A 13,463-nucleotide genomic window follows, 5' to 3' on the forward strand; every position below is an offset into this window, starting at 1 on the left:
GTCACATAATATGGGCCCCAGGGCCTCAAACGCTAAAACATAGGGCCGGCCGTTACTCAGTAAATAAAGCAGCTACAATGTCCAGCTTGAGTCTGCTGATAGCACTTGAGAATTATATTTCAACATATGCACATGAGCCCCATAAGTAAAATATTATGGGCCCCAGGGCCCCAAATGTTAAAGCAAAGGGCCGGCCGTTTTTCATCAAATAAAGCAGCTCTAAAGCTCAGAGTTTGTACATAGATTGCACCTGAGAAATATTGTTATATGTACATACGAGACCCATATGTCACAAAATATGGGCCCCAGGGCCCCAAACGCTAACACATAGGGCCGGCCGTTACTCAGTAAATAAAGCAGCTACAGTGCCCAGCTTAAGTCTACTGATAGCACTTGAGAATTATACTTCAACATGTGTACATGAGCCTCATAAGTCAAATATTATGGGCCCAGGGCCCCAAATGTTAAAAAGGGTCGTCCGTTTATCATCAAATAAAGCAGCTTCAGGGCTCAGAGTTTGTACACAGATTACACCTGAGAATTATATTGTTAATAACACCCACCCCACCCCATTCACAGAGACAATAGCGTAATTATAATAATATAGATGACAGAAACGTTAAGGCTGTTCCAGTTAAATTACATACCCATTGGCTGTTCTAAACTCAACCAATAAAGTATCGAAACGATTATAGATGGTCAGATATATCGGAAAATGAAATATATAGCAAAAACTTATTTAATGTATATAAAGTGCAGCTTTCTCCTGCGCATTTTGATACCTCTTTAGTTTCTCTACGATATCATTTGGTCGAGTTATGGGCGCTTGAGTGGCTTCAAGTCGGATTTTGAAAGTTGCACTTAGCTCCTATTCAAGCCAAATGCGTTCGTCGTGTACACACACACACACAAATCAAGACAAAGATGTGCTCTTACTGGTTACTTAACCATGAACTTAACTTTATTTTACTCCTTCGACTTCCAACTTCAATACTTGCTACCCTTTACTTATCTCTGACTTATCTCATGAACTCTTTCTGCTGACATCTCAATACTTGGTGTGCCCACTCGTTTGAATTTGGCGGACAAAAGCAATGGTCATTTATTGGTTACAGTACAACGCATTTGGCTTGAATAGGAGCTAAGTGCAACTTTTAAAATCTGACTTGAAGCCCCTCAGGCGCCCATAACTCGACTAAATGATATCGTAGAGCAACAAAAGAGGTATCAAAATGCGCAGGAGAAAGTTTCGCTTTATATACATTAAATAAGTTTTTGCTATATATTTCAGTTCCCGATATATCTGACCATCTATAATCGTTTCGATACTTTATTGGTTGAGTTTATTTAATTTACATACTCCCTCTGAACTGGCCACAAAATAGGCTGTTCCATTTCATTTACATACTCCCTCTGAAATGGCTGTTCCATTTAATTTACATACTACTTCTGGAATAGCTTTCCTTAATCAAATTGCATTATTATAGATGATGATAATTGGAAATACCACGTGTGAAGCGTTAAGGCTGTTCCATTCAAATAACATACCTTTGGCTGTTCCATTTAATTTACATACTCCCTCTGAAATGATTCCAAAATAGCTGTTCCATTTAATTTACATACTCCTCTGGAATAGCTTTCCCTAATCAAATTGCATATTGTGAATTTCAATCTATCAAATTGCATAGCTTCACTGTGAATTAGAGAGACTGACAACAGCAACCTAAGTCCTCAGCAAATAAGGACTGTAAGTTTGTGTAAACCGATAACATGCGGGTATAGCCGTATTTGTGTACAAATATATAGCCTTCTAGTTTTAGCTATAGTGCTCACACTTTGCGTACGTTCTGTACTCTTCACCCGTCGATTTTTCAGAATTCTTCTGCATCCTTAGGTGGAGTCCACTTCTGGACATCATGTGTTATTTCCTTGGGCTTGAGAAAGGGTTTTATAAGGGATTTATAACCACTTTAAATAACCGAACCAAAACTACCGGTATTGACTCTCGTCACGTATATTATCACAGCAATGTAAACACGGTGTTGCCAGCCTAAGATACATTATGACGCTAGCGCTAACATAGCTGAAATCGCATATCAACACATATTTTGTATTATGTATTATGTTTTTTATGATATTTGTACACGCTATGGTACTTTTGTGTATAGCGTTCTAAATGCAGTGTATTATTATTATTATTAGAATGAACATCAAAGTGTTATTTTTCAATAATAGGGGCCTATTGATTTAAATAATGAATATCGAAGCAAGCAGAAGCGAAAAGGGTAACTTCTTTATGCATATACGCAGGGGGTGTCTGAGGGAGGATGTGCCCCCCCCCTCAGAAGTAAGAATTGTGTATTTTGTAAAGTTTCAATTTGAAAAAGCCGAATATTTATGAAATGACGACCCAATTGAAGTCATTCATCGACACATTTTCACTACTAATATGTAAATTATTGCTTTAAACATAAAGGGTCTGGTGTCCAAAGCAGAAGTGAAAATGGCAACTTTTTTATGCATACGCAGGGGGTGTCTGAGAAGTTAGAAAATGTGTGAAAATGAAGGCCCAATTGAAGCCACTCGTAGACCATTATTCACTACTATTACCATGATTACTGTAGGCCTAATTATTAGGTTATATAATTGCTTAAACATGTTAAAACATAAAGTGTACGGATCTCCAAAATAGAAGCGAAAACGGCTACCAGTTTATTTCCCCTCAGAAGTTTGAAAATTTTGCAAAATGAAGGTCCCATTTAAGTCATTTGGTGCATATTTTTACACTATTATCATTGCTTTAACTCAATTTGCAAAATTTTAAATATTACACTTTATTAATTGGACTTAGGCCTACTAAAGCATGCACGGATTGATGTTGAAGTCAGCATTGAGTCGTCTTAATACAGATGTTGGTGACAAAATGTGACGGGCCCTGCGTATCGGCGGGCCCGCAGTAATTTCACAGGCTTTTGGGCAGAGAACCCGCCTTCAAGCAATGCCTAAAATAATCACAGATAACATGGATAAGAAGGCTTGGGCCTACTCAATTACGTGCGAATATTGTTTTTCTCTTCTTCTCCATTTCTCTTCATTCCTTTCTCTCATTTTCGCAGCTTTTCGCCCCTTCTCTTCTCTCCTTTCCCCATTTTTTTAGCCGCGAAGGGGGCGGGGCGCACGGGCCAATGTGCCCTTCCACCGGCCCCGCGACTGGTCCAAAACAGAAGCCTAGGCTAAGTGGGTACTTCTTTATCCATATAGGGAGGGTGTCTGAGGGAAGATGCACCCCCTCAGTATTTGGAAAAAATTAAAAATAAATGCCGAATTAAAGCCATTTCATGGACCATGAAAGGGGACACGGTCCGGGGTGTGCCCTGCATGGATCCGCCACGGCATGGGAGGCCGTTTATCATGATCAAATTGCGATTTATATCTTCCATAAAACATGTACAAATGTAAAGCCAAACAAAGGTTGTTGTTTTTTTCCACCAAAATTGTAAAAAAAAAAATGATACATACTCTGTAGCGGAATGTCTTCCCATATTGCATTGCTGTAGATTGTATTGGAATGCTTTCCCATAATGCATTGTTGGAATTCTTGCCCATAATGCATTTTTAAAACCATGTTATTGTCATGTTAAATAGGCCTACATGCATCAGCTGTACCTTATATTCCCATACAAAGTATTGATGAAATGCCATAGCTTCCCATAATGCATTGTTGATACTATGCTATACCTGTAGTCAAATGCCTTCCATAATGCATTCCATAACCTGTACTGGAATGCTTTCCCATAATGCATTGTTGAAACTATATGCTATACCTACTCATAATGCATTGCTGTAGATTGTATTTGAATGCTTTCCCATAATGCATTGTTGGAACTCTTGCCCATAATGCATTTTTAAAACCATGTTATTGTCATGTTAAATAGGCCTACATGCATCAGCTGTACCTTATATTCCCATACAAAGTATTGATGAAATGCCATAGCTTCCCATAATGCATTGTTGATACTATGCTATACCTGTAGTCAAATGCCTTCCATAATGCATTCCATAACCTGTACTGGAATGCTTTCCCATAATGCATTGTTGAAACTATATGCTATACCTACTCATAATGCATTGCTGTAGATTGTATTTGAATGCTTTCCCATAATGCATTGTTGGAACTCTTGCCCATAATGCATTGTTGGAACTCTTGCCCATAATGCATTTTTAAAACCATGTTATTGTCATGTTAAATACATGTACACTATGTATTCTTCCCAGAATGCATCAACAAAAATTAATTTTTATAGCATGATCCTTCATCAATTCAAAGACCCAGAAGAGCAGAGGCATACCAGCATCAGCAGTAATGGGGAGTGGGAGAGGCTGGTCCTGGGGTGGGGGGGCACTCAACACAAATGACCATATGGGTATGCTCCCCGGAGAGACCCCCTTTTTGGATTTCGCAGCTCTGAAAGACCCCCTATATGTGACCAAAATAGAACTCCGAAAGACCCTTGATTTTGATAATTTCAGCTCTGAAAGGCAGGGTTCGCAGGTTTTTGCCGCAAGTGGAAAAAACCGTGGTTTTAACCATGTTTTTAACCGCTTGGCAAAAACAGTTTTTGCCGGCAAAATGGCAAAAACTAAAAAGTGATTAATAGTTCAGTTTTATCATTTCAAAACAAATGATTAAGTTACAAAAATAATTTTCTGAACGTAACAAGACCAGGTTTTGTAATTATAAGTACCATATTAAGAAATTAAAGGCATTCATTTTTATTGCTCAAGTGCATTTTTCAAAATGTGTCATATATCAAATTCAAAACTTTTTCATTTTAAGGACTTGATGAGACAATAAAAATTTGTAGGGTTCTATGTACAGGCCTGTCAGTGGTTTTATTTTTCGCTCATCACCCAAACACCCCTCATTTTGGACTGTGCACTAATTATGAGCTGTGGGGATTTGGCACTTTAAAAGAGGGGGCAGTACCCCGGGCAGTACAGAAATGTGTGCAAAATGTCATGCTTGCTATGTTCACAAATAAACTATTTAGGGACCGTTCACAAACACTTGTAAGGGGGGGCCTGATGGAAAAAAGGGCACCATTATGTATCATTGGCCCCTGGGCACCACAACCTCTGAACTACACCACTGAACACTAATTAAACTAATAGAGTGCAATTTGCACTAATTATGTTATGATAAATGGTACTAAATGGCACAATTGTTTTCAGTACCGCATTGTTACACCCACCCCACTATCATGACTATTTTAGCAGTATAGGCATGGTAGTGATCAGATCTATACCAAGTCACAGCACTACAGATCCTGGAATTTATTTCCAGGGTCTGTTTTCACATCTATGGTTTTCACAGGTGGTGTATGACGTGCATTCCCTAAATTCAGTAAATTTTCATCGTCAACCGTGTAATTGAATGGGATTATTTTGAAATTTTAAAACGCTTGAAATATCACAAACAAATAGGCCTATGTTGATAAATAATATAAATACAAGCTAAAACCGTTGGGGTTCGATAATGAACCCCACAAAACTAACCGAGTATATGGAAAATGCCATACGGCCGAGCGGTTTCACGAGTTGCCGGCTCGATCATGTCATCCGCCGCCTGGGTTCTCACAACTACTAATCATGCTAATAGTCTCCCACAGTGAAAACATTTAATATGGCCATAAAACTAATTCCCCTTTGTTGTGCCCTCAAGTAATTTACCCAGGTCTTCCAGAAAAAGAGTATCTGATGTTGGAGTATAGTCTAAGAAGATTTCAATCTACAGACCTAGGTTTTGAATTTACTAGGTTTAATACCTGATCATCATGAAAGATTTCTTACTTCTGTGATCATATGTAGCATAAGTGAAATATTCAACCCTAACTCTAAACCTACAACTACTATAAAGTAACTATAAACTCAACTATAACTCTAGACTCAACTATAACTCTCTAATTATAACTCTGAATCCAGCTACAATTCTAACTGCAACTATAAATGCAACTATAATCCAACTACAATTATAAATGATTATAAAAATGTGATTACAACTATAACTACAACTATAACTACAAAGTCAATGATAAAAATACATGGGGGTGTTGATTGTGGGCAGCCGTTTTCGGCAATTTTCCTTTGGATTTTCTAAATTTTCAATTTTTAAAATTATCCTGGATGATATCTGTCGTGAAATAAATCAATGCTTCTGTAGGCTATAATAGGCCTAGTAGGCCTATTTATACCCTGATTATGCAATATGTATGCCTACAACAATAACAAAACCAACAACCAATATTTTGTTGATCTAATTTGTAAAAATATATTCATAGGCCGCGCCTATTAGACTAGTCTAGCCTAAAAATTCCTGAATTATATAGGCCCTAATGAAAAAAACCGGGCAAAAACAATCAATCGCTGCAGTCAGAAAGAAAGAAACGAACAAGAAAAAAGAAAAAAAAAGTGAGAGAAAAATAAAATAAAATAAATGGAATGGACCACATAGGGACTCGAACACGTACCAAGTTTTCCAGCTCAAAACTAGAGTATTATATAGTCGAACGTGACTCCGGCGCGCTAACCGATTGAGCCACTGTGGGACATATGAATTGATTGATCTCAAACTGACTATTATGGAATAGTGCATAATAGGCTCTTATGATAAACAAGCTCTTTACCGCTGTAAATGTCGGAAGTATCGTTGGCGAAAAACCACGTTTTTTGCAAAAGTAGCTTAAATTTGGAGTGAAATTCAAATGGTAAAGTAAGCGACAGACATTTGAGAAACAATGTAGGCAGATGGAAATCAAAATTAACGTTCCACAATCCAGATATCGATAATGTAACATAACAGTGTTTTGTGGTACAAGATTCTCGAAAATTGTTCCCCAAAACGGGCTAATAAAATTTAATCGGTACTGTATTTGGTTCTTTCCCATGGCAACATTATTTCTTTGGTCGATTTGTAGTACAATACAAATAAAAATTCCTTTAAAAGGAATAAGGCGAGCAAATTAATTGTCAAGATAAAGGTGTAGTTCCATATTGATAAGTCCAAGTAAAATAAAAAACATGTTTCACGTCCAGGTTTTTGAAAAAAAGGAGGAGGAGGGGCCTTTTTATTTTGTATCGCAGAATCGATGTAAATACCCATATTTAGAGCTATTTTAGCGTGCACAATAAAAATGCCTGCAAAAAGGAGGAGGCCTCTTTTTATTTGTTGTTCTGAGGGGTAGGCCCCTCTAATGATCTCAAAACCTTCCAAATTGTTTCTTGTATATTGGGAAGGCTATAGAAAGCATCTCAACATCCTAGACATAATTTAAAAAAAGTTATAACTGAATTTCAAAATATAAAAATATAATTGAAGAAACCTCCAAAAAGGAAGCGGGAGGGGACGTGAAATATGTTTATTTTTTTGTTTGGCCTAATGCAGTATTACTTCGATTTTCACTTGTCATCATTAGCAGAGGAGTGAAATTTTGATTGAAAGAATTAAACTAAGGGACGCACCATTTGATACTGGGGTAGGAAGTTGGGGTCGCGTCGGGGAAAGAATTTTGGGGTTCATTATCGAACCCCAACGGTTTTAGCTTGTATAGTTGTATTTATATTATATATCAACATATTTCAAGCGTTTTAAAATTTCAAAATAATCCCATTCAATTACACGGTTGACGATGAAAATTTACTGAATTTAGAGAATGCAATGCGGCCACCACCTGATATTTAGAGGAGTATGCCAATTTAAACAATGAATCACCACTCATGACTCGAAGTCGAAACCATTATGTAAATAAGATAATGGCGACTAAAATTGGCTCACAGACATGAGTTCATTATTATGTAAATGAGATGTCATTGTTCAGTGTTTGCATGCGATCTCAAAGAAGGCCAGGACATGTTGACATAACTTAATTGACTGTGTGTAGTATCATTAACAGATTTTATATGCCATAGTAGAACAGCAAGCACATACAAGCAAGTATTTTGTTAGTATTAATAAAACTATAATGAGGCTATTAATGTAGCCCAACTGTATGTCAAATCTGGCAATACCGCTAAATCTTAAAGAAATGAAAACATCTGTTGCAATTTTCGGATTTGCATAAAAGTAATTCTAGTTCATCCAAGTTGTAAAACAATTATTTCTTTTAATACAAACACATTCCTTGGTAAAACAACTTTATAGCACTGTTTGTATATCAAAATGAAGTAGTAATGACAAATTTAAATGTACACTATCGCCTCTGTAGTTTCCTGATTACATAGACAGCACGATTATTTTATTTTTATTCTGCAACGCTGTGAGGAAATAAGTAGACCAAAACCCATCGCAATAGTGCGAGAAATGCTGCGCATTTCTCGCCCAAAAAGGAGAAAACAATCACTCGGCGTGGTTTTATACGGAGCGAACATTTGAAAAAAAACTTAATGGAACGCGTTTTTGATCTTGTGAACATGGCGCGTAAAAATGATTTAAACGAAGGATTTTCATACGGATTCTAAAAATTTGTATAAACACACAAAAATAATGTAAAGATACATCCATGCACCAACATTTGACTCACTGCGATATTTGATTGCTGAGAAAACGCGGTTTTAGAGAACAACTTTATACGTCTTTTATATACGTTTCTTCGTGTAACCTTAAGACTGTTACTTGACCAGCAGCTTTCTTCTAAAGTTCTATTGCATTCAATGTTCTGCATGACTGATGAATAACATCCTGATTCACTTGTCCTGCGAGAATCACTGTTCAGCGAAGACCAATGTAGACTTGAATTTATATATCCTTTGTGTATAAAATCCTCGCACAGATGACAATTCCCAAAATGGTGCTGCTTTCACCAATTACTCTCTTTCTCCAGGAAACCGGTTTTTTTCTGCGCTGATCCACTTCATTGACAGATGTATTGTTTGGTAATCAAGACTTCAGCTAGTCGACAGAAGAATCTATTCCCCTTTTGGGTATAGAAGAGCACTTTGTTGCACTCGAAATCTCCTTCGTTAATATATTGCTGGAATTATAGCACATGGAATTTAACTGGCTCATCTCATCGGTACCTTATTTAATGTGCATAGCAACCCAGACTTAACCACATCATACACAACAGTGAACATTCTGGAAACTGGGAATTCCCCAAGATCCAAAATTGGATATGAGTGAATTTGTTTTTCTGCTAAAAACGGGATTGCATGACTAGGGATTCCCAAAATATCATTAGGCCTACACACAAACTCTTGTACGGGGGTTCTCATCTCTCATGAAATAACTTTAAATTGTAAACAAAGATAAACAAATTAAATTACTCAGGGCACATCACAGTACTTTCCCAGCAGTTACGTGATCAGAAACACGTGGTGGGCGGACTTGCCCCAAGGGCGGACACTCCCCGAACTCCCCTATTACAACATGATAGAACAAATGTTCAATTTTGTCCCCATTATAACCTTCAACCCCTCTTGGGAAGCATTGAAAAAGATGGAACCCAATTCTAGTTTTATCATTTGAGGTGTAAGGATTGTAACTGCACAGCGCCCTGTACTACTACTAATCATGCAGTATCGGTAATGTTAGTAAACTAATGCTAAGCGTGTGTTTGAAAGTTTTGACACACATGTATTGAAGGTACTCGGTCTTTGTGATCGACCAATGGCGTACCACGTTTTTCGATACGGATGAGGGGGACACACGAAGTTGCCAATGTAACACTTTGCCGTGAAAGTTGTGCGCGAAGCGCGCGAAATCTGCCATTTTAATGTTAAAGTAAGTGAAATTGAAGTAACTTCGTTTTCAAACAAACCGTCAATTGGAGAATTGTTTTACTGGTACACTTCAAAAAATATTTTACTCAACATTGAGTAAAAACGTCACAACTCATCAGTTGAGTAAAAATTACTCAACATTACTCGTTATATTGATAAATATTACCCAACATTGAGGGTAATATCTATTAAAATGAGCTCAATGTTGGGTATTATTTACTCAATTTGAGTAATGTTTACTCATTTTGTTGAGTTGTGACCTTTTTACTCAAGTTGAGTACAATATTTCTAAGAGTGTATAACTGTACCGACGGGTTGTGATGTACTGACGGGACGTCCCAATGGCTGCACCACCGAACCACTTCAAAGTAGGGGAGACCAAAATTGTTTTGTCCATTCCAAACAGGATGACGAAGCAAAGCAAGGCAAAACTTAAGGTTTATAATCTTACATTTGGACTGCAACTAACAAATGACATAATAAAGTTGATCAAAAATGCAGGTTTTATTAAATGGAGCTAAATGGTGTGAACTTGAAAAAGGTCGCTCCGCTTTGCCCCAGGTTCATTTGGGCCGGGATAGAGTGAAAAACGCGGAGGGGGCATTACAGAAATGCATCCCCTTCAGGTGTGTCTTCATTGTCAACACCACTTTAGGGCCTACCCCTGGTATATCAGTATACTATGGCCGAATAAATTTATATTGCATAGTTCTGAGTGTGGTCTGTTTCCGGTGTTCCACTTTGCCCCATCCACGTTGGACTATTGTCCACTTTGCCCCAGTCCACCGTTCGCCGCGACCATGTGAGATTTCTCCCGACATGCATCACTATCTTGTACGCTAATGTAGGCCTATGCTAGCCCAGTTACCATGCATAGAATAGGCTTAAGTCCACCTGTCATATGGTTATGGAAGTAATTCAGCAAAAGCACAGTGCTTTGGCAGATAATAATATTTCTATAAATTATCGGGTTAAACATATGAAAAACAAACATTTTCTGTAAAAATCACACATACCCGACTCACTCGATTGCCTCCTATCACAAACAATGCTGGATCCATACCGTGTTCTGTATGAGCTTGGAGATTGAGGGCAGCAAGTTAATGGGGTGTTTCTTTTTGCCCGTGTTCCACTTTACCCCGGTCTCCCCTACTCAAATAGACTGTACTTACCACAATAGCGTTCGTCATTCCCATATGGACATTTCTCTTGGCCATCGCATACGTCTTCAAAACTTATGCAATAATCTTCGCTGCACTCGAATGTCGAGTTGGAACACATTTCTAAAATACACAATTAAGGAAATTTCAAAAAGGAGCGTGTTGAGATGAGGTGATCTTGCATGAGTGACATGCATAACATAACATTTTTGCAAGTTAAACTCCATCTGCCACTTTATTTGCCATCTTGTAAGTGTATCTAAATCTGCTTGTAGTTTGCAAGCGTCCTCAGGCCCGGCTACAGTAGTATACAATATGCAATCGTCGGCAAACAACCTGACGTTCGTGGTGATGTCATCCGGAAGGTCATTGATAAATAGGAGGAAGTTAAGGGCCCTGTTACGGTAACCTGTGGCACCACTGTGGTGGCACACTTGAATCCATACTCGGCGCGTTATAATATGTGCGAGTGCCCCCGGGGGTTGAATTTGAACTTTTTTTTATTAAGTATAGCCTAGAGGCATTAAACATGAAGCTGCAGTGTTACTCACCTTGTCCGTAGGTGTGATAGAACACACGTAACATCAACAACAAAATAGATAGCAGCGAGTTCAAATGATTATAGTTGTTATCCATTTTATTACCATCAAACTGTGGAAAACAAAGAGACTAAAAAAATTAGGTTTTTTTTTGGGGGGGGTGTAGGCCCCTAAGGTCAAAATTTTCAAATGATCGTCGGCTTTTCCTCCCAGCTACATACACAGATAGATTTTACTTCGAGGACTGTTAAATATGAAAAATAAAAAATATCAATCATTTGCCATAAAATGTGCTTTATATCGCCAATTTCAATTACTTGATATTAGAAAGACATTCCTAATTTTCATAATGCAATTCGATATGTCTGATGTGCACTCTTGTCCCATAAGAAATACTGTCTGTGCAAACGTTGTTATCCAATTCCATTAAGCTACAGATAACCTTTATCATTATACAAAAACAAGGCACATACGAGGGGCAGTCCGTATCTGTAAGATGGTATTTTTCTAACTTCGAGCGTAGTTAAAAATATCATATTTACAGAAAGCACAATTTAAAATAATTATGGAAATGCAATGAACTAAGCCGCATTATTAGTATCATCAGCACAATAACACTGAGAAATGGGTAAATATTAGTATAAATAATACACAATTGACGGCTATGAAATGTACTTATAATGAAGGAAAAAACTGCGCTTACCTTACTATACTTTACAGCTCTTTACCAGCTCTATGATGACTCGGAAAATGAAAAACAAAATAAAGCCGCAACGAAACTATCATTCGAGTCCGCAATTAAATACCACATGAAGTCGCATCCTCAAATGTTGCATGCAGGACGTGACAGTTCTGTAACATCATCCGGCAACATCACTTACTCACTTACACAATTTCGCTCTTTTGCGGCCCGCATCTATTGGGCATGCGTTAATCTGAATTTTATTAAAGTAAATCACTTGCTTGACGCTCATGATTCGATCAATACCACTAAAGAGATTCTTCACATCTTATGACGAATTGACGGTCTTTTTCATTGATTATGACTGAGGCAATCTCGTGGATCATTGGTCAGAATTTTTCATATTCTGTTTTCTATCTTACATGAGACCTACCGGTATACCGTATACCACATTAAAATAATCTGTTTCCCAATTGAGCAGTACTCTGCTGTTTTGCAGTGTAGTTATGCTTGTATATATACCTGTAAGGCCTGTAAGACATGAAATAAAACTATCAATGTTCAATGGCAATGAATGTCTTCCTCAGTGCCCCTTCTCCCACCCGGCCCTTCCTCTTTCGCTCAGTTCCTCTCAGGATCGAAATACACGTGTCAATTATGTAGGTTATATAGGCATGATAGGCCTAAATAAAGATTTATCATCATAGCATAATAAGCTAACGTGAAGTAGTAGACGAGTCAAACTTAAATCAAGGTTCTTCATTTAAGACAGAAAAATCATGAATATAGATCTAGGATAGGACTTATATAACATTTTTATTAATATGGACAAACTCTTACATTATGCATCACACAAGTTGGTTTCTTTCAGAACGCTATATTAAGAATTTACCCCCCCCCCACACCCACACACACCCACCCACTTTTAACTTGCAAAACATGATTTTCATTTTGTAAGAAATTACTTCTCACAAAACAGGATGTTCATTGTATAGGCTACATGATAAATATACCAGAACTCCCAGAAGGTGGGTTGTATGCGGAATTGCGGATACGTTTTTAATTTCATTCGCACATGACGTTGTTTTGAGCTGTTAGCACGTTTTCACTCAAGAAGGAACCAAGTTCTAAAAGCTTTATCTGTAAGGTAACAATTACAAAATTATATTAATTTTATAGCTACATGAGATGAACCGTAAGATGTGCTTTGAACTGAACTTAATTTCAGATAATATAAGGCAAAATTTAGCCTAATTTTTTTTGTATTTGCTTCCCATTCCCTTTAAAAGCTTTTATCTGCAGTAAAAT

This window comes from Amphiura filiformis, chromosome 5 (assembly GCF_039555335.1).
Source record: "Amphiura filiformis chromosome 5, Afil_fr2py, whole genome shotgun sequence".
In the NCBI taxonomy this organism is placed as follows: domain Eukaryota; kingdom Metazoa; phylum Echinodermata; class Ophiuroidea; order Amphilepidida; family Amphiuridae; genus Amphiura; species Amphiura filiformis.